The sequence below is a fragment of the Psittacula echo genome (genome assembly GCF_963264785.1).
Source record: "Psittacula echo genome assembly, chromosome: 1".
Classification (NCBI taxonomy): Eukaryota; Metazoa; Chordata; class Aves; order Psittaciformes; family Psittacidae; genus Psittacula; species Psittacula echo.
In genome coordinates this window covers 3252322-3276473 of record NC_137735.1, presented here as the reverse complement: position 1 = coordinate 3276473, position 24152 = coordinate 3252322, and the positions used below count along the sequence as shown (strand labels likewise).

The window sequence follows — 24152 nt, the reverse complement described above, 5'->3', positions numbered from 1 at the left end:
TGTCTCCCCCTATCCCTCTATGTCCCTCATGTCCCTCATCTCCATGTCCCCCCACATCCCCTCATGTCCCCCAATGGCGCCCCACTCCCCTCCCTCACACCCCCGCGGTGACGTCACGGCGCAGCCCGCCCCGCGCAGGCGCAGAGGGGCCGCTGAGGAGGGGCCCGGGGGCGGGGCCAGGGGCGGGGCCGGCTCCATCCGGGTCCCTCCCCGCCGCCGGGCAGTGCGGGCGGCGCGAGCCTCGGTGGGACAGCGGCGGGTGAGTGCGGGGCGGCGGCGGGAGCCCCCTGGGGGGCCGGAGGACCCGGGAGCTCCCCTGGGGCCCGCTATGGGGCAGCGGCGTCTCCCTGTGCGCTGTCCTGTGGGGCAGAGCCCCCCCTCCGGCACCCCTGTGGGGTCGGGGCTTCTCTGTGCACCGCTCTATGGGGTAGGGACCCTCCTCAAGCGCCTCTGTGGGGCAGCGGCCTCTTCCTGTTCGTTGTTCTGTGGGGCAGGGTCTCTTCTTCAGCACCTCTGTGGGGTAGGGCCCCTCCTGGTGCGCTGCTCTATGGGGCAGGACCTCTTTTAGCAGCCCTGTGAGGCAGCGACCTTCTTACTTCGCACCGCTCTGTGGGGCAGGGACTTTCCTTGTGCGCTGCGCTGTGGGGCAGGGGTCTTCCTTCAGCAGCTCTGTGGGGTAGGGCCCTTCCTTGTGCATTGCTCTGTGGGATAGGACCCATTCTTCAGCAGCTCTGTGGGGTAGCTCCCGTCTTATGCACTGCTCTATGGGGCAGGACCCCTTCTTCAGCACCTCAGTGGGGCAGGGATCTTTTGAACTGTTCTATGGGGATAGCACCTTCCTTTAGGCCCTCTGTGGGGCAGGGAAACCCCCCTTCAGCACCCTCCATAGGGACAGGCTGCCCTCCCTTGACTCCACAGTCCCCTATGGGGCAGGCACCTCCACAGGGAAATGGGGCTTGTAGGGCAAAGCCTTTCCCTCCTGCCCCACATAGGGCAGTGCCTGGGTGTGCCATTGGGGTGGCTGGCACCCCTATAGCTGTGCCATAAGGTATAGGTCCCTACTTGTGGGGCAGAGGAAGGGGCAGCAGGCTGTGACATGGGGCAGCGTCACCCAGGAGTGACATTGGAAGAGGCTGGGATAGTGAAAGGGACAAGCAATATCCACCCCCCCACAGCTCCCATCCCACCTGGACCCCCTTTATAAGGGGAGTTCCTGTGGGTCCCACCCCACACTTGGCTCGGGGTCCATGGATCACCCCATTCCCTGTTTGTTACCGGGCACATCCCTTTGCATTGCTGGGGCCAGGACAGGGCGCTATGGGTTTCTTTGGCTTCAGAAATGGGAAAAGCTGCTGTGGGAGTTACCCGGCGCTGCTGTTCCTGCTGCACAGGCACATCCCGAGCGCTCCCAGTATCCACACTGTGCCCACTTTGGAAGGGGATACGTGTGGGATCCTATGGGGCTGGAATCCAAGGGATAAAAATGCCCTTTGTGAGGGTTTTGGGGCTGGTTTGGGTTAGTTCAGCTCCTCCTTGTTGTATCTTGTGTGCGTGGAAGAGAGTATCTCCATGGGTCCCATTGCCTGTAAGCGGTGCTGGATCCTGGGGAAGCACCGGTGTGCATTGGGAGGGGTTATTCCCTGCTCCCCAGCGCACCTTTGGCAGGAGGTGGGGATGACATCTTGCTCTGGCACGCTCCGCTCCTTTGATCCCGAGTTTCCTGCCATGGATAACGTGTTCGGCAACACGCGAGCCGGGCTCCGGCGCCTGATGTGGTGCCTCCTCCTCCTCACCCCGGTTTTCCCCGGCTGGCTCCTGGTTTTCCTTTGTCTCTGGGCTCTCGGAGCCCGGGGATGCTCTGAAGGGAGCCCCTTCATCCCTTTGTTTCCAAGCGGCTGCGGGCTCAGCTGGTTTCAGGCAGTGTTTTGTGTGTCCAGACAGAGAAACCAGCTACTCCTATGGCTGATGTCAGCCTTTATGTCTCCTTCTGGGTTGTTTTAGGTGACTCAGTTTGCAGGGAGCGCATCCCAGCTGCAGGCTGTGCCAAGGGGATGCAGCAGCTTCCCAGAAACGGGACGAATTAGCCAGAAGCAAAACTGGAGCATCCTCTGTGTGTGTCCTCTCGTGTCCTCCCCGGGTGAGCAGGGCCAAGGGCTCCGAGCAGCGCACGCTGAAATGCGGGTTCAGCAGCCCTGCTCCTGCCTCGGAGAGGGAGAAGTTCAAGCCTGAGTTACACAACTCGCTGCCAGCAGTGGCTTTGGGGTTGGGGGGGACAGAGGAAGGTGAAATAAAGCCAGGCCCAGGCTCAGACCTGAGACTTGGACAGCAAATGAGCTTTTCCCTTTCCTTGGGGGCAGCAGCACAAGAGGGACACGGAGCTGTTGGAGCGAGGCCAGAGGAGGCCATGGAGATGTTGCGAGGGCTGGAGCAGCTCTGCTCTGGAGCCAGGCTGAGAGAGCTGGGCTGGGGCAGCCTGGACAAGAGAAGGCTCCTGAAGGGGAGACCTGAGAGCAGCTCCAGTGCCTAAAGGGGCTGCAGGAAAGCTGGAGAGGGGCTTGGGACAAGGGCCTGTAGGGCCAGGCCAAGGGGAATGGCTTGAACCTGCCAGAGGGGAGACTGAGATGAGCTCTTAGGCAGAAGCTCTTCCCTGTGAGGGTGCTGAGGCGCTGGCCCAGGGTGCCCAGAGAAGCTGTGGCTGCCCCATCCCTGGCAGTGTTCAAGGCCAGGTTGGACACAGGGGCTTGGAGCAAGCTGCTCCAGTGGAAGGGGTCCCTGCCCGTGGCAGGGGTTGGAACTGGATGAGCTTTAAGGTCCCTTCCAACCCAACCCAGGCTGGGATTGTGATCCTGCTGCTGTTTCAGTTTGGTTTGGTAGCACACTCATAGCCTGAATTTACATCAATACTTCTGTGTTACTGTGGGTATAAACAGAGTGACCTTGAGCATGTCAAACAGTCCCTGAGTAAATCAGGTTATTTGCTCTGTTACTTTATTCAGCCAGGTTGGATGCTCTGGGTGATGCATCCAGGGTGCTGTGCCATCTGGAGCAAAACTTAAACCCAGATTTGGCCTTCAGCCTGGAGAAGTAGCAAGCCTTTGCCTCCAAGGAAGGATATAGCCCCTGACAGAAGAAGTGCTTGGGGGCAAGGTGGAAGGAATCCAAAATGCTCTAATTGAGGTATTTAACAGACACAAAGGAAATGTGGCTTAAGCAGCCAGGAGGGCTGGTGGGATCCAGGCCAGCTTGGATGGGGCTTGGAGCAAGCTGCTCTAGTGGAAGGTGTCCCTGCCCGTGGCAGGGGTTGGAGCTGGAGGAGCTTTAAGGCCCTTTGCAGCACAAACCATGCTGTGATTCTTTGCTCTCCCCATGTGGAGATGTGTGGGGTGATACAAGGGCACCCAGCTTTGCTAGGAGAGCTTTCATGCTCATGGACCACCTCTCCACATGTCCCATCTTGGGTCATCCTTCCCAACAACCCAGCCATCTCCTTCACATTGGCTTTATGGCAGAAGATGTGTTGGGAGTGATATAGCCATAAACCGGCACCTGGATGTTGAAAAGGCAAAGGGAAGCCTGGCTTTGTGTGCTTCTGGGGTTGGCAGGGCTTGGCACCTCTGGGAGAAGGTCCTCTCCCACCAAGGTCGGACTCCTCCTGTGTCACCTGCCTACGCTATAACCCGAGACAACCCCATTTGGCAGGCTGGGGCAGGAGGTGCCGATGCTCTGGTGGTCTTGACCCATCTTGGGACCATTGATGTCAAACCCTGAAGGGTGGTTTTGACAGCTGCCCCTGGTCTTCAGCCCTCATGGTCTGGCTGTGGTTGGTGCAGCTGAGCTCTGTTTCTGTTTGGTTTTGTTGCCTGTGCTCATGGTGTGTTGTTGACATAAGATAACATCTGCCATGCCCACACTTCCCTCCCTGCCCCTTCCTAGCGAAGACATTGGCCTGAGCCCTCTCAGACTTTGTGTCGGGAGTGCCTGTCCTGCCCTTGCCCCCACCCTGCGAGCACTGATTGGAAATGACCTCAGTGATGATGCCATGTGGGGCTTTATCAGCCCATGAGCTCAGCCTGAGCCCGGTGGGAACCTTTCGATTGGCTGGGGAGTGCTGGTGATCCCATGGAAAACGTGTTCGAGGAGAGGATGAGAAACCCCTGTGGTGTCATGATACTGGTGAGCATTTGGTTCCTCACTTGAGGAATGGCGAAGCCTCAGCATCTTTGCCCCCAGCACAAGAGGGACGTGGAGCTGTTGGAGCAAGGCCAGAAGAGGCCACGGAGATGCTGGGAGGGCTGCAGCAGCTCTGCTCTGGAGCCAGGCTGAGAGAGCTGGGCTGGGGCAGCCTGGACAAGAGAAGGCTCCTGAAGGGGAGACCTGAGAGCAGCTCCAGTGCCTAAAGGGGCTGCAGGAAAGCTGGAGAGGGGCTTGGGACAAGGGCCTGTAGGGACAGGCCAAGGGGAATGGCTTTAACCTGCCAGAGGGGAGACTGAGCTGAGCTCTTAGGCAGAAGCTCTTCCCTGGGAGGGTGCTGAGGCGCTGGCCCAGGGTGCCCAGAGAAGCTGTGGCTGCCCCATCCCTGGCAGTGCTCAAGGCCAGGTTGGACACAGGGGCTTGGAGCAAGCTGCTCCAGTGGAAGGGGTCCCTGCCCGTGGCAGGGGTTGGGACTGGGTGCGATTTAAGCTCCCTTCCAACCTAAACTTTTCTATGATCTTCTCCATTAGGCACAGGAGATTGATGCAATACCCTTTTTCCCCATCCCATGCTGGGATGTAGTGGTACCCATGTGTTCCTTAGGGATGGAGGTGTATTCAGTTTGGATGCTTTTCTGACCCCAAAGCATGTCATGAGCCATCCAATGTGTCTCTTTACTCCCTGTATTGTGCATTTAATTTCCATCCATGAAAAGAAACCTGAACAGCTCCACCCACATATGAAGGGCTCCTGTGTCCTGTCAATGAACTGGTTGTGGTGCCAGAGGGATGTCAATGGGAGGAAGAGGCATCTACGTGCAGCACCTCAAAAGGATACCAGCAATAGCATCAGTGGTGAGGGCAGAGTAGCTGTGGAGCCTTCAAGGTAGGGATGAGTGATGGCAGGAGGGGAAAAGACTCGCTTGTGGAGGATGGATGTCCCTGTGCCTGGTGTCGCTGCTCCAGGAGGAGGAAAAGGATCCATACTGATGCATGGATGGGCAACAGGAGCTGGTGACAGAGCTCAGGGATCAAATTAGTTGCAAGCAGCTGCCTTGGCAGATCCGGAGGCTCTGAGGTCTCAGGTTGCTCCAACACCAGAGCTAAAACTGGATCAGCCTTTGGAAAAAGTGGCCGAGATGCTGAGAGGAGGAGGATGAGTGAGGGCAGGGCTGTGGTCCTTTCATTGGTGTCTTTTCTGCTCCAGCTGCTGGATTATGAATGTGGGAAGCATTTGGAATAACTCTCCTAGTTTATTTGGGAGTTTCTTTTGATCATGGGTTGATTTACAGTGTGCTAGAGAGGTCCTTTGCTCTGCTGTCTCAGTGGAGGCAGGGGGCGGAGATGCATACAGCAGCAAGGACACAAGGGCTGTTGATGTGTTAGAAACCACAGAAAGCCCTGAGAATGGTCATGGAAGAATTAAGGCTTTTCCACCTAAAAAGGTGCTGTGGTCCTCTGTGCTAGGAGGTGTTTTGGTTGTCTGGAGTTGCTTGACAGCAGCTGAACATGAGCAGCTTGTGCCCAGGCAGTCAAGAAGCCACCAGCATCCTGGCCTGTATCAGCACCAGGGTGGCAGCAGGGCCAGGGCAGTGATTGTGTCCCTGTACTGGGCACTGGTGAGGCTGCACCTTGAATCCTGTGCTCAGCTCTGGGCCCCTCACTAGAAGAGAGGCATTGAGGGGCTGGAGCAGGGCCAGAGAAGGGCACTGGAGCTGGTGCAGGGCCTGGAGCACAGTGTGATGGGGAAGGGCTGAGGGACCTGGGGGGTTCAGTCTGGAGAAGAGAAGGCTCAGGGGGGACCTGATGGCTCCCTACAAGTGCCTGAGAGGAGGATGGAGCCAGGAGGGGCTGGGCTCTGCTCCCAAGGAACAAGGGATGGGACAAGAGGAACCGGCCTCAAGCTGCACCAGGGCAGGTTTAGATGGAGCTGAGGAACAATTCCTGCCCCAGAGGGTGCTCAGGCATTGGAACAGGCTGCCCAGGGCAGGGCTGCAGGCACCGTCCCTGGGGGTATTTAAAAGACAGGAGATGTGGCACTGAGGGACATGATTTAGTGGTGGCCTTGGGAGTGCTGCATTAATGGTTGGGCTTGATGATCCGAAAGGTCTTTTGCAACCTAAATGATCCTGTGATTATCTGGTTTTATCCCTGTGCAGCATTAATCTTGCTGTTAATAAGCTTTTAACTCCCAAAGCGCCTTAGAGGAACCAGCAGGAGCTTGTTTGCAAGAGAGAAACTGAAAGTGCTGAGCAGGGAGAGCTGCCTCTAGTGGGCATGGCGACCTGGTTCAGGAACGGTGCAACGGCCCACCCCTGGCCGAGTGGACCATCAGCTCGCAGACACCAATGTGGTGGGCGGCAAATGGCGTTTATTGGCACGTGACATGGCATTATATACCCGAGATACGTGACGTCACCTCCGTCCGCTTACATCATAAACTAAACGCTATTGACTATCAGGGGAGGGGCCCTATCTTTCCGTACAGCGCGATATCTTCCAGCCACCAGACCCTGGCTACCCACATTTCCCCCCTCCCTATGCATAATTATATCGACTAAAATGTAACAAGTTTAAAGAATATATGCCATACTATTGGATAGAAAACATACTAAAAGAACCTTATTTTCACTTTGTACCGTAAAATAATTTTGTCCTATATATCACAAACTCGAGTAGAAAACATAAGGCACATTAAGTAAAAGGTAATCAAGAGGTATATTGGAACAACGAGGTAAGATTGGGGGTAACTAAAAGGAATGTCGAGAACAAGTATAGCTGAAAACAAGATCTCTCTGAGGTATTGTATTCCAGATCGAATTTATGGGCCCTGGGAAGACCATCAATAAACTATCTCCGAGAGGCATCACTGCTGTGTGAGGTGACAGACTCGACCCTAGCGGGCGTCCCCGCGCAAGCAATGTTGACCTGACTGTGATGAGTTTTTGTTCCCTTCACTCAGCATGAGGTTCGGGTGTTCCAACTTTTAAAAGTGCACGCCTGTTACCACATAGGGGGCCAGTCTACGTGGTAAAAGGGGGTGACAATGTCCAAAAAGGTCTCCCATGGGTTTGGATTTGTCCAGATAGTTAAATTCAAGTAAAATAACTTGAGGTAACATTAACCAAACACGATATCAAAGCAATTGCCGGCGTTCTACTAACATAATGTTAACCATTTCTAGCCGGCTCTTGATAAACGACACAAGCTTATTTAATATACAGGGTCCGAAGACCAGTGCCAGTACAATCATTACAATCGGTCCCATCAAGGTAGATACCAAGGAAGTCAGCCATGGTGATTGGGTAAACCAGGATGTAAACCAGTAAACCCAAAAGCATGATCGCACAAAAGTACCGTGGCCCCCCCCGCGAGGGGCATTTTGACGTTGCTGGTGTTCTGTCGATGCGGGGTATTCAGTTGCTGTAGGGCTCTTAGGTGGGGGTAGGAAGTTTGTTGGCTCATCGTCCCCTTCTGGTAGTAGGAAGTACCGGTGACAAGGGTGTCCAATGAATCGGTCCTGTAAACAAAAACTCAAAACATTCTGCCACGACCGGGCCCTTTGCTTCCACAGGCAGGTTCGAAGAGTCAACCGCGGCCTGGAGATGATCCACAAACTGCGTAAAGCTTTCACTTTCGTTTTGCTTTATTGCGGCCCATGGCAATGGCTTAGCAATAACTCTAGAAGCTGTGCGAATGGCTTCTCTAGCTGCGCGAGTGGTTGTCATTACCTCGTGAGCCCGCAGGCCCTGGGCCTGTGCCTGGGGGGTAATCATTGTTGGGTCTGTACCCATCAGCCGCTGCAGACTGGAACCATGTAGCGGATGATCTACCCCGACTGCTTTGGGCTAACTGTCTCGCACAGTTGTCCTCCCATTCCTGTTTGAAAATGATCATCCCCGCTCCATCAAAAATCAGTCTACAAGTTTGTTTTATATCGAATGGGAGCATATCGTCTCCCCCAAAGACACCATCTATAAGCGTAGAGACCATGGCAGAATTAAGGCCTTTATCTGCAATTGCTTTAACAATTGCTTGTATATCCTTAGGGTTTATTGGCGAGTGGACCCTCTGTCCCCCATCCGTCACTCGGACCGGAAACGCTAATGCGGTCGATGGGGTCCAGTTGGCACACTCAATCGTTATTTTCCTCCAGTCTGTGAGAGGGACCTCCTCCCCCCGCGATTCCTTTTTAATTTGGATGGGGATATTTTGGCCCTTAATTCTGTTTATCTCCGTTCCTGGCCGCTCTAAATTTGGACCAGTTGTGAGCCACTTATCCCAACTATTGTCTGATCCCCAGCCGGGTCTGATTCAGGATCAGAACTCGACTGACCGGTTGTATCCGGTGTCCGGTGTCTTTTTGTCGGGCTCCGACCCCGCCCGCTTCTCTTGTGGGTGGGCCGTTCCCCCCCGCTTTGCCTGCCCCTCCTTCCTGGTCTGCTCCTCCCTCTTGGTTCGTCCTGCCCACTATTCGGGAGGGTACTTGCCCTACAAGGGCACCTCTGCGGGTAGCCACTCTGATTGGCTTCCTGCCCTTCGCTCAAGCCTTTCCGCCCTTCGTTCGTTCCTTTCCGCCCTACGTTCGCTCCTTTCCGCCCTACGTTCGCTCCTTTCCGCCCTACGTTCGCTCCTTTCCGCCCTTCGTTCGCTCCTTCCTGCCCTTCGTTCGTTCCTTCCTGCCCTTCGTTCGCTCCTTCCTGCCCTTCGCTCACACCTTTCCGCCCTACGTTCGCTCCTTTCCGCCCTTCGTTCGCTCCTTTCCGCCCTTCGTCCGCTCCTTTCCGCCCTTCGTCCGCTCCTTTCCGCCCTTCGCTCGCTCCTTTCCGCCCTTCGCTCGCTCCTTTCCGCCCTTCGTCCGCTCCTTTCCGCCCTTCGTTCGCTCCTTTCCGCCCTTCGTCCGCTCCTTTCCGCCCTTCGTCCGCTCCTTTCCGCCCTTCGTCCGCTCCTTTCCGCCCTTCGTCCGCTCCTTTCCGCCCTTCGTCCGCTCCTTTCCGCCCTTCGTCCGCTCCTTTCCGCCCTTCGTCCGCTCCTTTCCGCCCTTCGTCCGCTCCTTTCCGCCCTTCGTCCGCTCCTTTCCGCCCTTCGTCCGCTCCTTTCCGCCCTTCGTCCGCTCCTTTCCGCCCTTCGCTCGCTCCTTTCCGCCCTTCGCTCGCTCCTTTCCGCCCTTCGCTCGCTCCTTTCCGCCCTTCGCTCGCTCCTTTCCGCCCTTCGTCCGCTCCTTCCCGCCCTTCGTCCGCTCCTTCCCGCCCTTCGTCCGCTCCTTCCCGCCCTTCGTCCGCTCCTTCCCGCCCTTCGTCCGCTCCTTCCCGCCCTTCGTCCGCTCCTTCCCGCCCTTCGTCCGCTCCTTCCCGCCCTTCGTCCGCTCCTTCCCGCCCTTCGTCCGCTCCTTCCCGCCCTTCGTCCGCTCCTTCCCGCCCTTCGTCCGCTCCTTCCCGCCCTTCGTCCGCTCCTTCCCGCCCTTCGTCCGCTCCTTCCCGCCCTTCGTCCGCTCCTTTCCGCCCTTCGTCCGCTCCTTTCCGCCCTTCGTTCGCTCCTTTCCGCCCTTCGCTCGCTCCTTTCCGCCCTTCGTCCGCTCCTTCCCGCCCTTCGTCCGCTCCTTTCCGCCCTTCGTCCGCTCCTTTCCGCCCTTCGTCCGCTCCTTTCCGCCCTTCGTCCGCTCCTTTCCGCCCTTCGTTCGCTCCTTTCCGCCCTTCGCTCGCTCCTTTCCGCCCTTCGTCCGCTCCTTTCCGCCCTTCGCTCGCTCCTTTCCGCCCTTCGTTCGCTCCTTTCCGCCCTTCGTTCGCTCCTTTCCGCCCTTCGTCCGCTCCTTTCCGCCCTTCGTCCGCTCCTTTCCGCCCTTCGTTCGCTCCTTTCCGCCCTTCGTTCGCTCCTTCCTGCCCTTCGCTCGCTCCTTTCCGCCCTTCGTTCGCTCCTTTCCGCCCTTCGTCCGCTCCTTTCCGCCCTTCGTCCGCTCCTTCCCGCCCTTCGCTCGCTCCTTTCCGCCCTTCGCTCGCTCCTTTCCGCCCTTCGCTCGCTCCTTCCCGCCCTTCGCTCGCTCCTTCCCGCCCTTCGTCCGCTCCTTTCCGCCCTTCGCTCGCTCCTTCCCGCCCTTCGTCCGCTCCTTCCCGCCCTTCGTTCGCTCCTTTCCGCCCTTCGTTCGCTCCTTTCCGCCCTTCGTTCGCTCCTTTCCGCCCTTCGTCCGCTCCTTCCCGCCCTTCGTCCGCTCCTTCCCGCCCTTCGTTCGCTCCTTCCCGCCCTTCGTTCGCTCCTTTCCGCCCTTCGCTCGCTCCTTCCCGCCCTTCGTTCGCTCCTTTCCGCCCTTCGTCCGCTCCTTTCCGCCCTTCGTTCGCTCCTTTCCGCCCTTCGTCCGCTCCTTTCCGCCCTTCGTCCGCTCCTTTCCGCCCTTCGCTCGCTCCTTTCCGCCCTTCGCTCGCTCCTTTCCGCCCTTCGTCCGCTCCTTTCCGCCCTTCGTCCGCTCCTTCCCGCCCTTCGTTCGCTCCTTTCCGCCCTTCGTTCGCTCCTTTCCGCCCTTCGTTCGCTCCTTTCCGCCCTTCGTCCGCTCCTTCCCGCCCTTCGTCCGCTCCTTCCCGCCCTTCGTTCGCTCCTTCCCGCCCTTCGTTCGCTCCTTTCCGCCCTTCGCTCGCTCCTTCCCGCCCTTCGTTCGCTCCTTTCCGCCCTTCGTCCGCTCCTTTCCGCCCTTCGTTCGCTCCTTTCCGCCCTTCGTCCGCTCCTTTCCGCCCTTCGTCCGCTCCTTTCCGCCCTTCGCTCGCTCCTTTCCGCCCTTCGCTCGCTCCTTTCCGCCCTTCGCTCGCTCCTTTCCGCCCTTCGTCCGCTCCTTCCCGCCCTTCGTCCGCTCCTTTCCGCCCTTCGTCCGCTCCTTTCCGCCCTTCGCTTGCTCCTTCCCGCCCTTCGTTCGCTCCTTTCCGCCCTTCGTTCGCTCCTTTCCGCCCTTCGTTCGCTCCTTTCCGCCCTTCGTCCGCTCCTTCCCGCCCTTCGTCCGCTCCTTTCCGCCCTTCGTCCGCTCCTTCCCGCCCTTCGTTCGCTCCTTTCCGCCCTTCGTCCGCTCCTTTCCGCCCTTCGCTCGCTCCTTTCCGCCCTTCGCTCGCTCCTTTCCGCCCTTCGCTCGCTCCTTTCCGCCCTTCGCTCGCTCCTTTCCGCCCTTCGCTTGCTCCTTTCCGCCCTTCGTTCGCTCCTTTCCTGCCCTTCGCTCGCTCCTTTCCGCCCTTCGCTCGCTCCTTTCCGCCCTTCGCTTGCTCCTTTCCGCCCTTCGTTCGCTGCTTCCTGCCCTTCGCTCGCTCCTTTCCGCCCTTCGTTATCCTTCGCGTTCTCCTCCCCCTCCCGTCCATGCTTGCTCGTTAGAGCCAGCGCTTCCTCCCTGTTCCCGCCAAGGGTGTCCTTGCCCTGCCCTCCGCCTTTGTGCTGGGCACCATCTTGAGGTGCATAGTGCGGTGACTCGACCCAACCTTCTCCAGGCTCCGCATTCCCCGCAGCAATTCCAGCCTCCCCAGCTAGCCCACCCCAAAAGGATTCTGGCGGTTTCTGTTTATCCAGAAACAGATCGGGGTTCGGAAGATGGGGAGGTGCGTCGCCCTCCCGAGATACCACAGGCTCAGGAGAGCCGGGATTGTCGAGTGGGTGTAGAGTCTGCATGGCCGCCCCGACCCCCAGTTTTGGGGTGTCTCGCAGGCAGGATTTTGCCGCCTTCCAGGTTTCCTGCTCGTGTATGGCTTTCCGCAGGGCTTGTACAACCTTCCCCCACGACTTAAGGCTCTTGCCACAGCCCGAGGACATAGTCTCCTCGGCTAATACCTTGGTGCATTTGTCGCACACCTCCGGGTGGAGAATATCCACCGGCTGATCGACGACCCCGAGTTGTAAAAGCCTCGCAACAGCGAGAGTAAAATCTCTGGGCTTACAATCAATACCCCATTGCCTATGCATTTCGGATACGACCTTCACAATGGATTCCATCCTCCTTGTGGGTCCGGGAGCGTCCTCCCTGCCCGGCTGGTCCTGCAGCTCCGGCCGTCATTCACCCGTCCAGGCGATTCCTGGCTTTCGGCACCACTTGTTGCCTTCGTTTGGCGTGGCGACCTGGTTCAGGAACGGTGCAACGGCCCACCCCTGGCCGAGTGGACCATCAGCTCGCAGACACCAATGTGGTGGGCGGCAAATGGCGTTTATTGGCATGTGACATGGCATTATATACCCGAGATACGTGACATCACCTCTGTCCGCTTACATCATAAACTAAACGCTATTGGCTATCAGGGGAGGGGCCCGATCTTTCCGTACAGCGCGATACCTTCCGGCCGCCAGACCCTGGCTACCCACACAGAAAGCCCTGAGAATGGTCATGGAAGAATTAAGGCTTTTCCACCTAAAAAGGTGCTGTGGTCCTCTGTGCTAGGAGGTGTTTTGGTTGTCTGGAGTTGCTTGACAGCAGCTGAACATGAGCAGCTTGTGCCCAGGCAGTCAAGAAGCCACCAGCATCCTGGCCTGTATCAGCACCAGGATGGCAGCAGGGCCAGGGCAGTGATTGTGCCCCTGTACTGGGCACTGGTGAGGCTGCACCTTGAATCCTGCGCTCAGCTCTGGGCCCTTCACTAGAAGAGAGGCATTGAGGTGCTGGAGCGGGGCCAGAGAAGGGCACTGGAGCTGGTGCAGGGCCTGGAGCACAGTGTGATGGGGATGGGCTGAGGGACCTGGGGGGTTCAGTCTGGAGAAGAGAAGGCTCAGGGGGGACCTGATGGCTCCCTACAAGTGCCTGAGAGGAGGATGGAGCCAGGAGGGGCTGGGCTCTGCTCCCAAGGAACAAGGGATGGGACAAGAGGAACCGGCCTCAAGCTGCACCAGGGCAGGTTCAGATGGAGCTGAGGAACAATTCCTGCCCCAGAGGGTGCTCAGGCATTGGAACAGGCTGCCCAGGGCAGGGCTGCAGGCACCGTCCCTGGGGGTATTTAAAAGACAGGAGATGTGGCACTGAGGGACATGATTTAGTGGTGGCCTTGGGGGTGCTGCATTAATGGTTGGGCTTGATGATCCGAAAGGTCTTTTGCAACCTAAATGATCCTGTGATTATCTGGTTTTATCCCTGTGCAGCATTAATCTTGCTGTTAATAAGCTTTTAACTCCCAAAGCGCCTTAGAGGAACCAGCAGGAGCTTGTTTGCAAGAGAGAAACTGAAAGTGCTGAGCAGGGAGAGCTGCTTATTTCAGCCATCACTCCATTATCCCTCTCCCTGCCCATGACCAGCCATGGCAACCCAAATTCTTGGCTTGGAGGAGCGTTTAGGTGGAAACATAGGAGCTATGGGGCTGTGAAGGTTCTCATCAGGGGTGGAAGCAGGAGGGTTTGGCTCTTCAGTCAACCCCTTTGAGGGCAGGAGCCGCAGCCCCACAGGGAAGAGAATGGATGAAGCCCAATATCCCGTTGAAATTGGATGGGAAGGAGCACCAGCAGTCCCGTAAGGATTGAATTAAACTTCTCTCCACCCAGAGCTCTGCCTGGAACAGGCAAATATTTCCTCGGGCCTTAAAGCCTCTCGTGTTCCATTGTTCTGTGTAAAGACCCACTGGCAGGCTGGGCTTCCCCCGAGGCTGCTTCCTGCTCATGGTTGTCAGCTCAGCTGCAGGGTTGGGGTTCTTTTCTTTCACTTTTGAACTGAGAAGTGCTGGGTTAAGCCCCAGCGTCGCACTTGGTGTCTGAGACAAAAGATGAGACTTTTGAGGATGGGGATGGTGATGGCCATGCAAAGTGAGATGGGATTGCGCAGAGCTGGGAGGAGTTTTGAGTGCATTGTAGAATCCCAGCCTGGTTTGTGTTGGAAGGGACTTTAAAGCTCATCCAGTTCCAAGCCCTGCCATGGGCAGGGACCCCTTCCACTGGAGCAGGTTGCTCCAAGCCCCTGTGTCCAGCCTGGCCTTGAACACTGCCAGCGATGGGGCAGCCACAGCTTCTCTGGGCACCCTGGGCCAGCGCCTCAGCACCCTCCCAGGGAAGAGCTTCTGCCTAAGAGCTCAGCTCAGTCTCCCCTGTTCTGGCAGGTTCAAGCCATTCCCCTTGGCCTGTCCCTACAGGCCCTTGTCCCAAGCCCCTCTCCAGCTTTCCTGCAGCCCCTTTAGGCACTGGAGCTGCTCTCAGGTCTCCCCTTCAGGAGCCTTCTCTTGTCCAGGCTGCCCCAGCCCAGCTCTCTCAGCCTGGCTCCAGAGCAGAGCTGCTCCAGCCCTCGCAGCATCTCCATGGCCTCCTCTGGCCTCGCTCCAGCAGCTCCACGTCCCTCTTGTGCTGCTGCCCCAGAGCTGGATCAGGGCTGCAGCAGGGCAGAACCCCCTCCATGACCTGCTGCTCACGCTCCTTTTGAAGCAGCTCAAGTTCTTTTCCACCCCAAACCCAGCCCTGGTGAGCATTGCTGGGTGAGCTCTCGCTGTGTGGCACTGGCTCCGCGGGCTCCTCTCTGCTTTTGTTTCCATTTGGTCGAAAACTTCTTACATTTACTGGCGAGGGAGTAATTCTAATCCTGTTCAATGAGATCAAGGGATTAGTGTCTCCGATGCTTATAAAATTACGAGGATTAGCTGTGCCTTCCCCCTCTTTTCTTTCTGTGCTGCGTAACGTCATCGACATGTTTTCAAAGGGGATCTCTGTGCTGTTACTAAGAGCTGAAACAATTTATTGGCGCCTTTGTGAATCAAAGGGTTTAAACCCAAGGTCTTCATCTCCTCCTTCACTCCCTCTGTATTTTTGTGCAATATTAGGGTTCTTTTTTCTTTCTTTCCAGCATCCCTGGTCCCAAACCGCAGTAGCTGTGCAGGAGATACGTTGGGTTTGTGTGGCGTGGCTGCGTTGCGGCGCCCGTGCGGGTAAGTAGGGAGCTGAGCTGAAAGCTTTCCTTGAGAGAGGCTGCAAAGTCACATATTGAGAGGAACAGGTCCTGAAAAAGGTATTGTTTCATGAGGCTGCCTCTTCCGGCGAAGGATTTGGGCTTCCATGGCCCATTCCGTTTTCACTTCCAAACAAATTATAGATCATAGAATCCCAGACTGGTTTGTGTGTACTACTAATCCCATCAAGCTTCTCCTGACGCCCCATCAACAGGCCTTAGAGCAGCTCCCAGTGCCTAAAGGGGATACAAGAAACGTGGAGAGGGGCTTTGGACTAGTGTTGTGTTCATAGAGTCATAGAATGGTTTGGGTTGGAAGGGAGCTTAAAGCTCCTCCAGCTCCAACCCCTGCCACGGGCAGGGACCCCTTCCACTGGAGCAGCTTGCTCCAAGCCCCTGTGTCCAACCTGGCCTTGAACACTGCCAGGGATGGGGCAGCCACAGCTTCTCTGGGCACCCTGGGCCAGCACCTCAGCACCCTCACAGGGAAGAGCTTCTGCCTAAGAGCTCAGCTCAGTCTCCCCTCTGGCAGGTTAAAGCCATTCCCCTTGGCCTGTCCCTACAGGCCCTTGTCCCAAGCCCCTCTCCAGCTTTCCTGCAGCCCCTTTAGGCACTGGAGCTGCTCTAAGGTCTCCCCTTCAGGAGCCTTCTCTTGTCCAGGCTGCCCCAGCCCAGCTCTCTCAGCCTGGCTCCAGAGCAGAGCTGCTCCAGCCCTCGCAGCGTCTCCATGGCCTCCTCTGGACTCACTCGAGCAGGTCGCTTCCCTGTCAGTGTCCAAGGCCAGGTTGGATGGGGCTTGGAGCAAGCTGCTCTAGTGGAAGGTGTCCCTGCCCGAGGCAGGGGTTGGGACTGGATGAGCTTTGAGGTCCCTTCCAACACAAACCAGTCCGGGATTCCCAGAAGGGAACCGAGCTTTTTGGTCGATGGGATGCTCTCACTCTGGTTGTTCGGAGCAGTGGGAGCGGGGTGAAACTCCACACACCCACATTCCTGCATCCTCTTTATCACAATCTGTGCTTTCATTAGGGTGTGCTCACCAGGAAAACCATGCATGGAACTGAGCTGGAGGAGGCTTCACTTCAAACCCTGTTGCTCTGCCTCCTTTCACAATATTGCCCTAAGCCTTTCCCAACAGGGTATAATTTAAATGCCCTTTCTCCTGGGTCAGTGGCTGCATGGCCGCTTGACCTGTGTGAGCCACGCAATCCCCAAGTGCTGAGGGGTAGGAGCTCCAAGCCAGGGATTCCTGGCCCTGACCCAACCTACTTTCAGAGGCAAGCTTTGAAATATACACAAAGACAAGCTCATAATTTCCACTATACTAATGAGGCCACAGTGTTTTCATTGGAATGTGCCAATAGACGCCGCGGTGGTGTTTTAGCAGCCTTGTTCTGTGAATCCAAATGTGATTTAACATGGCATTCCCTGTGGAGTGGAGGAAAACTGCCCTCTCCCCTGGAATTTCAATGATGCTGCTTGGTGATGCTGCGTGAAAATCCCCCCAGTGGTGGGACCTTTCTTTGTGTTTCATCTCGACACGGGTTTTCCCCTCAAATGCCATGGTTTTGGAGAAGATAGGGAAGGGTAGAGTGGGTTGGAAGGACGGATAATGATGTCTGAGGAGGGGAAAGTCTTGGCTTTAAAGACTGGTTCTAAATGATGCTGGTGCACAGGGCACAGGGTGCCCAGAGAAGCTGTGGCTGCCCCATCCCTGGCAGTGCTCAAGGCCAGGTTGGACACAGGGGCTTGGAGCAAGCTGCTCCAGTGGAAGGTGCCCCTGCCCGTGGCAGGGGTTGGAGCTGGATGAGCTTTAAGGCCCCTCCAACCCAAACCATTCCATGATTCTATGTATTTAATAACCAGACTCCCTGGAAGTCCCTGTACTTCATAGTAAAACTAAACACGAGGGCTCCCAGCATCAAGTGCTCTCTTGACCTTTAAGCAGACACTCTGCCTGCTCGTTGCTAAGCCACCTCCTTAGTGCCACTCATCTATTTTGCCTTCTAGGAGGGCGATTCAGTGCCTGGGAATGTGTAAAGATTTGCCACCAAACTATTTCATGCCTGAGAGATGCTTTGGTGCGTTTTAGCTTCGCTGCCTGAGGAAGCCCCAGTAGCTCTGAAGCAGTTGGGAAGCATTCAGCACGTTTTGGTTGGTCAGCTGCAAGAGAAACGCAAGCTTTAAGTAACCTGCTTGGAAGTTGGTTGGGGTTTTAGCAGCAGCACATCCCTGACTTGGGGTTTTACTGATTTAAGGGCTCAAACTCTGAGAAACCAGCAGGTCGAAGGAGGTGATCCTGCCCCTCTGCTCTCGTGAGACCTCACTTGGAGCATTGTGTGCAGTTCTGGTGTCCTCAACATCAAAAGGACATGGAACTGTGGGAACAAGTCCAGAGGAGGCCACGAGGATGATCAGGGGCTGGAGCACCTCCTGTATGGAGACAGGCTGAGAAAGTTGGGGCTGTTCAGCCTGGAGAAGAGAAGGCTGCGTGGAGACCTCAGAGCAGCTTCCAGTGTCTGAAGGGGGGCTCTAGGGATGCTGGGGATGGACTCTTCATCAGGGACTGCAGTGACAGGACAAGGGGTAACGGGTTCAAACTGAAACAGGGGAAGTTTAGATTGGATCTAAGGAAGAAATTCTTTACTGAGAGGTTGGTGAGGCACTGGAATGGGTTGCCCAGGGAGGTTGTGAATGCTCCATCCCTGGCGGTGTTCAAGGCCAGGTTGGACAGAGCCTTGGGTGCCATGGTTTAGTGTGAGGTGTCCCTGCCCATGGCAGGGGGGTTGGAACTGGATGATCTTAAGGTCCTTTCCAACCCTAACTATTCTATGGTACTATGAACTCATCTAAGAAGCCAGGTTCTTGGTGATGGTGTCTAATGCTGACAGTTCATGTGTGATTATCCTTTGCCTCCAGGTTACAGACCCACAGGGTGCTGCTGCCCCTGAGTTTAAGGTCCTTTCGTGTTCTCCATCCCACTAAGGTGAGGCCATGAGTCTAGGGAGAGCAGAGGAGAAGGATGGTATCCCATGGGATCACCATCAGTGCTGAGCCCTGTGTGACAGCACAGGAGATGCATATGTTGGGTTCATGCCTATTTATCTCCATCAAGCTCCGAGGTTATAGCACTTGGCTTTGCAGTCTGGGAGTGGAAAACTTCCACTTTCCATTGCCAGCTCAATTTTGAGGGCTTTACAATCCTTGCAGCCACCTTTCCTTGTGTGGATCCCATGGGAGTGAAGCAGTTTATGTCCTGTATCCATATGGCTCCGGGGAGGGCTTTTAGCTGGATTCTGAAGGGTTGCAAAATCCTCCTGGATTCTGTTAGCAGAGGAGAAGGAGCAATAAAAAGATCCCCCCCCAAAAAAGCCCGTTCTGTTGGAAGCAGGGAAGGGCTGGCAGGCTGCGCAGGCTCCTTTGCTGGAAGGATTAGGAAAAGCAGGCAGTGGCAGTGACGTGGCATTAGTGTAAATTCCCAGCAGGATGAGCTTTGGGTTGGTTTGGCTTTTCCTGAAGGCTTTTTCATGCCCTCAGCATCCTAAAATACAACCCTTGCAGAGCTGATGGGGGCTTTGGCGGGCAGCTCCTCACTAGGACTTGCTTTAGTGACTCTTTTCCCTATCCGGACACTTCTTCTGCATCCAACTACCTCTTCTCCTTAACTTTTACTGCAGAGAGAACCAATGCCATGAAAAGGGTCTGTGGAGAGAGCATTCCTGAGCACTGAAATCCAGGATCTGGGAGCAGCCGGCAGCAGCATAAAGAGGAATTCTTCCCTCTCTGGCCTCACGCTGCTTTTCCACCACAAAGCTTTCGAGCCATCTGGATCCCCTTTCAGCTTATGCCCCCAAAAATCCATAACCTAGCAACCTTATGGAGTGTAAATGAGAGCATTATGCCTTCCTGCATCCCAATTTGTGCTCGCCTCCTCTCCTTGCCTTTATAGGGTGGCAGCTGGGATTCCTAGCGCCGGCAGCAGGATTTTGTAGGGATTATTGATCCCTGGGTGTTGCACTGGTTTTCTTCTTCCCTATTAAAGGAGCTTAGGGAACAGAGGGAGAAGGGTGCAGGAGGTCAGTTGTTCCATCTGCTTCTCAGTATAAAAGAGAGGACAAGGCCAGTTGCTCATGGACTCCACAGAAGGCCATTTGCTTTTGTTCAGCCTGGAGACGACTGGATCAAAGTGGGATTTTCCTTTCAGATGTGATGTTTTGGGAGCTCCCATCACTTCCCCCCCCCCCGTTCTCTGTGTCATCACACAGGAATTTATGAATTCCCTGGATAGGTTAACACCAGCCTCTCTGGTCTGGCCCTTCAGCAGCACAGATGGGAGTGTTCCTCATGGAGGTTCCAGTTCACTTTCCCCAAGGAACCTGTTTCCTGCAAACAAGGAAATGAAACTGCAAATGAAGGTGGAAGGTTATTCCCACTAAATTAAGCAACAGGGCAATGTGTGGTGGGGGGCTGCCAACCCTGTGGTGCTGTCTGACTCCAGCCCTGGCTTCTGCTGCTTTGTTTTGGGTTAATATCGCAGGATCATGGAATCACCCAGGTTGGAAAAGCCCTTTAAACTCATCCAGCCCAACCACTGCCCCAGCACTGCCAAGGCCACCCCTAACCCATGGCACTGAGGCCTCGTCTCCACGGGCTGTGAACACTTGCAGGGACGGTGCCTGCAGCCCTGCCCTGGGCAGCCTGTTCCAATGCCTGAGCACCCTCTGGGGCAGGAATTGTTCCTCAGCTCCATCTAAACCTGCCCTGGTGCAGCTTGAGGCCGGTTCCTCTTGTCCCATCCCTTGTTCCTTGGGAGCAGAGCCCAGCCCCTCCTGGCTCCATCCTCCTCTCAGGCACTTGTAGGGAGCGATCAGGTCCCCCCTGAGCCTTCTCTTCTCCAGACTGAACCCCCCAGGTCCCTCAGCCCATCCCCATCACACTGTGCTCCAGGCCCTGCACCAGCTCCAGTGCCCTTCTCTGGCCCTGCTCCAGCCCCTCAATGTCTCTCTTGTAGTGAGGGGCCCAGAGCTGAGCACAGGATTCAAGGTGCAGCCCCAGCAGTGCAGGGGCACAGTCACTGCCTTGGCCCTGCTGCCACCCTGGTGCTGATCCAGGCCAGGATGCTGCTGCCCTTGCCTGCTTGGGCACAAGCTAATTTACTAACATGCGTGTTAGTAAATATTCCAGTACCTGAGCTTTGTGGTTTGGGGATGGCTCTCCAGGGACAGAGGCAGGGATGGGTGATGTGGTCCCATCACCCTGACCCCATGCAGGGTACCAGGGGGCTGCTGCCTTCTGCTTCCACCACTGTGCATATGATATGGGCCGGAGGCAGGAGAAGGGAGCAGCACATCCTTTCCCACCGCATGTTGGGGAGGAAGAGTGAGCTCAGCAAGTCATGACGTTGGAGCTGCTGCCAGGAAAAGGGGAAAAAAAGCCCTTAAATATCCCTAGGGTCAAAGGGAAAAAATTCCTCAAGTGTTATTCCATCCCCAAGAAGTGAATAGAGCCCTGCTTGGGCAGCCTGTGTGTGCGTTTCACAGGGAGAAGCTGCCAGCTCCCCTTCAAACCCTCCTGAGCAGTGATTTCCATTTCTCCTTCCCGTGATCCAACAGGACCCAGGCAGGGCTGTCTTCCAAACTCCATCCCCCCTGCTGCAGACTGGATTAAAGGCACTATTGATCTGTGCTTCCGGGTTGTTTTTCCCTGTTTATTTTGGCCTTTATTCCTGGAACTTGCAAAATCAGCCCCGGGCAAGCCTTTGGTGGGTGAAAGCCCTTGACTTTACACTGAGCCATGGGAGTTGAGCTGTTTTCTGTGTGTTTCGCTGCCAGTGGTCACTAAAACTTTCCCGTTTAAAGCTGCTTTTGTGCATTAAGGTCATGGGATCACTTAAATGATCATTTGGGATCATTTAAACTCTCCACGATCCAAGGCCCCCACTGACGCTTGCACTGGTACCAGTTGTGCTGCCGCGTATTCAGTATAAAGACTTTGTTGTCCCATTGTCCCAGTGTCCCCCAGCCCAAAGGCAGTGGAGAGGGTTAAGGTTCCGTGCTGGGTGTCAGCCAGGGAACGCAGCCAGGAAATTTCCGGATTCCAGGACTAAAAAGGCATCGGATTCACTCTCAAGGAGAAGGGATCAAAGGTTTGGAGCAGTTCGTGCTTGGAGGTCACTTTGGTGTCTTTGGTTATCCAGGCACACAACAGGCATCCAGCACCACCCCCAAGGAACCTGGAGAGGGGCTTGGGACAAGGGCCTGTAGGGACAGGCCAAGGGGAATGGCTTGAACCTGCCAGAGGGGAGACTGAGCTGAGCTCTTAGGCAGAAGCTCTTCCCTGTGAGGGTGCTGAGGCGCTGGCACAGGGTGCCCAGAGAAGCTGTGGCTGCCCCATCCCTGGCAGTGTTCAAGGCCAGGTTGGACACAGGGGCTTGGAGCAAGCTGCTCCAGTGGAAGGGGTCCCTGCCCGTGGCAGGGGTTGGAACTGGACGAGCTTTAAGCTCCCTTCCAACCCATCTCAATCCTCTTGTCCCAGTTTGGGATGGCAAAGGATCGCTTCCAGCCGGAACAACACTTAGATCTCCTTTTGTTCCATCCCACGTGAAGGCAACGTGGCCATGTGGCCTCTCAGCATCTCTCGGGTGACACTGATGCTGTTTTAGGGGCTACTCTGCAGCTGCTTGTGATTTTCCCACTGCTCTGGACCAGCTCCAGAGGTGGAGCTGAAGGAAATTCCTTCCAGCTGCTCCAGGTTGGGCTGTGTTTTCCTTTTGGGGTTCACAAGGGGGGTTTTTTGCCTGCGAGTTAAACTCAGGCACCTCTTGTAGCTGCTCTTTGCGGCAAATATCCTGCATTATCCCGTTAGTCATAGCCATGAATTAACCTTTATGCTGTGGGTCTATTGCATGGAAGAATGCTCTGCTGCCCACTACAACTCGGGGTGTTTCAGCAGGCTCTCGTCAGCTGCTCACAGTTTAACTTTCAACCCAGTTAATAACCGTTTGGCTTAAACCTGTATTAAACCCGTTGTGGACTTGCGTAACACCCTTGAAACTGGAGACGCCGTTCACCCCCGCCTCAAACCTTTCCCATCGATCCAGTGTTTCATCCTGGAGGTTCGCCATGGATCAACATTGCTTTTTCTTGGAGATTCCTGGTTTCCATGAACCTGCCTGTGTCTGGATTGGTTGGGTTTCTAAAGCTCGGTGTTAGGTGGAGATGGGTTGGATTCGCCCACTTGGGATGCTGTGGGTGATCACCAGCTCCATCCAGTTTCCCCAGTTAAAGGTTCATAGAATCAGACTGGTTTGAGTTGAAGGGACCTTGAAGCTCATCCAATTCCAACCCCCTTGCAGTGAGCATGGACACCTTCCACTAGAGCAGGTTCAAAACCACACAGCAGAGCAGCTGGAAAGAGTCAGTTTGTGGCTTTTAGCCCATCACTGACGCTCGTGGCATCACATGCAGTGGTCCAGCAGCATCCCTGGTGCCCTGCTCCCCTCCTGCCTCCCTCGGTTTCTCTACCTGTGAGAAACGAACTGCCTCCTCTATCAGTGCCTTTGAGATCTCCTCAGGGACAGAGGTTGGCCTTGCTTATTAAGTGCAATAGGGATTAGTTTGACCCGGTGGTGTGTTTAGGTTTGCCTTAACCACCTAGCTTGCAATCAGAGCGCTGTGAAGCCGGTGAGCTAATTCTGACCTGTAGCACTTCACCTCCTGACTTCCCAATGTGCCATTAGCCATAACTTGGCGTTTCATTAAAGCTCATTGTTGTAGTCATCAAAGATCAGCGAAGTGCTCAGCCCCACTGGGGTTATTCACTGGAAGGTGTAAAGAAGGAGCTGGGGTCATTCTGCTTTGTGGCATTCCCATTCCTGGCTCTTTCCATGTGCCTGTGTACAGCCCCATTCCTTTTTGATTTTGGAAGCTGTTGTATTGTTAAATAAACACCTTCCAGTTCCCTTCATGCAGCCTGGGGAAAGCAGATATTCTCTCCTTTGCTTTAGGTGAAGGTGGTTTTGTTTGATGTATTGTATGTATATAGTGTATATGTACACTGTCATACAGTGGTATGTTGTAATGTAAGAAGGACAAGAAAGAAGGACACAAGAGGGACGTGGAGCTGTTGGAGCGAGGCCAGAGGAGGCCATGGAGATGCTGCGAGGGCTGGAGCAGCTCTGCTCTGGAGCCAGGCTGAGAGAGCTGGGCTGGGGCAGCCTGGACAAGAGAAGGCTCCTGAAGGGGAGACCTTAGAGCAGCTCCAGTGCCTAAAGGGGCTGCAGGAAAGCTGGAGAGGGGCTTGGGACAAGGGCCTGTAGGGCCAGGCCAAGGGGAATGGCTTGAACCTGCCAGAGGGGAGACTGAGATGAGCTCTTAGGCAGAAGCTCTTCCCTGTGAGGGTGCTGAGGCACTGGCACAGGGTGCCCAGAGAAGCTGTGGCTGCCCCATCCCTGGCAGTGTTCAAGGCCAGGTTGGACACAGGGGCTTGGAGCAAGCTGCTCCAGTGGAAGGGGTCCCTGCCCGTGGCAGGGGTTGGAACCAGATGAGTTTTAAGGTCCCTTCCAACCCAAACCAGGCTGGGGTCCTATGAGTATATATACTGTAAAGAAATATGCACATATGCAGATGTATGTACTTTTTCTTCATCTGTACCAAAGCAGCTTTTCTCCAGCCACCCCTTGAGACTCTCCCAGTGCTTCCCTGGTTCAGGGCTGTTTTCTTCCCACTCTTTCCCCAGTTTTCCCTTTCTTCAGCAAACTGATTCCTTCTGCCCCGAGTGCTGCTGGTGGCAGGAGCAGTGGTGCTGCCTTCCCAGCCCTCGATGTGTAGGGCTCCTCTCCCCCTAATTTCATGCTCTGTGAGGACACACAGACCTGATGGACCCGTCTGCAGGCAGAGACGTGGGCAGAAATGGGGCACGAGGCAGGCACCTGCCCACGTTCCTCACTGCTTTGTTTCTGCCATCGTGGCAGGTTCCTTTTATAGACAGGGAGCCAGTCAGCATCTTCCTGGAATGTGAGGAAAGGCTGAGAGAGCTGGGACTGTTCAGCCTGGAGAAGAGAAGGCTCAGGGAGACCTTGTCACCGTGGTCCAGTGTTTAAA

The 24152-nt window shown here is 55.8% G+C and overlaps 1 protein-coding gene across 2 annotated transcripts in view; it reads left to right on the top strand.

Annotated features, from left to right (window-relative positions):
- Window positions 1-220: 220 nt before the first annotated feature.
- The window catches only part of RNF24 (ring finger protein 24), a 39725-nt gene continuing 15793 nt past the window's right edge, over window positions 221-24152 (top strand). The window contains exon 1 of one of the 2 annotated variants that reach the window (XM_080631480.1): window positions 221-259. The gene's annotated coding sequence lies outside the window, so the exon portion shown is untranslated. Of the gene's footprint in view, window positions 260-14957; window positions 15035-24152 lie in introns of those variants that run through there. The other variant, XM_080631481.1, reaches the window with a different exon arrangement.